We start from the raw sequence: 1213 nt of genomic DNA, 5'->3' as shown, positions 1-1213 counted from the left end.
AGTGCTCGGAAAGACGTAATGGGACATGATCTGTGCCCATACGCGAGCCTCCAAGGTAAGTGCTGAAGCCAAGATTCCCTTAGGGCGGGTACGGTGGTATCCGTAGATCCAACGGTTGCCAGGTAATGCGATGACTCCGAGAATGGAGTCCCAGTCAAATTGGTATCTCTGGCGCTGAAGGGTGGCTACTTGAAAAGCGTCCATTCCTGCTGGAATAGGGGGAAGACTCAGAGCTTGCTGAATGGCCTCTTTTGTGATGGGGACTTATTTCTGCCGGACATAAACAGACTGCAGGGTCGGCATGTAGAAGTTGGAGTAGAACTCAACTACCCAAGAAAGATTGACCTGCCTTGGCTGTTTCCGTAGGAAACCCCATTGTCTGCGCTCAATTTGCGGCTCAAAAAAGGTATCAATATTGGACGGGAGGATAAGAAGGTATTCATTGTTATAATTCCTTTCTGCCAGGATAGGGAATATCTGCTCACAGTAGCGATTGGGAAATCGCGCAGTGTCCTTTGTTGGAAAGGCTTTCTCTTTTTCGTCAACCTTTGTTATCCGCTTAACTCTTTTTGTTGAGGGCTTGACTGTGGTTGAAGAAGGCTCTGCCACTAATGCTCTTTTAGTTCCTCTTCTTGCTGGTGGTTTGGAAGTTGCTTTCTCCTTTCCTTTCTTGGTGGCCATCCTGAAAGAAGGAAAGAGAAAGAAAATTAAATTTAAAGAGATATACAGCAAGGAAGGAAATCAGAAAAAGGGGGTGATGGATGCACATGAAGATATGCTGACATTATCACATGCTCGCGAGTACGTGTGAGAAGCCAACTATGGAAAAAGCTAGTGCATGTAAAGACAAATGAATGCAAGGTGTTTATTGGCATGCTGGCAAAGGGCATGAGTAGCATAGACCAAGCAATACTTTGTAACAAACCATCACATTTGTATTGACAATTAAATTCAATTAATAAAATAATAAGAGAAAGTTGTGAAAAGCAAGCATTGAATAGTAGAATAAAGTAATGTAGAAAAGTGCATAGGGCTATATAGGCTTTTTCACAAACACATGGCATGCATGGTAAATAAGATATAAAAAGTATGAAATTGAACATGCAAGCAATCCCCTTAAAAATAATAATAATTGTCAAATAAATTGTAACAAGTCACAAGCATATAATAAGGGATAATGACTCAAAAATTTTCTAGCACCATGTAAAAAGGG

Source organism: Arachis ipaensis, chromosome B01 (genome assembly GCF_000816755.2).
Source record: "Arachis ipaensis cultivar K30076 chromosome B01, Araip1.1, whole genome shotgun sequence".
In the NCBI taxonomy this organism is placed as follows: Eukaryota; Viridiplantae; Streptophyta; class Magnoliopsida; order Fabales; family Fabaceae; genus Arachis; species Arachis ipaensis.
The sequence above is the reverse complement of the archived record's forward strand: the minus strand, read 5'-3'. Positions refer to the sequence as shown.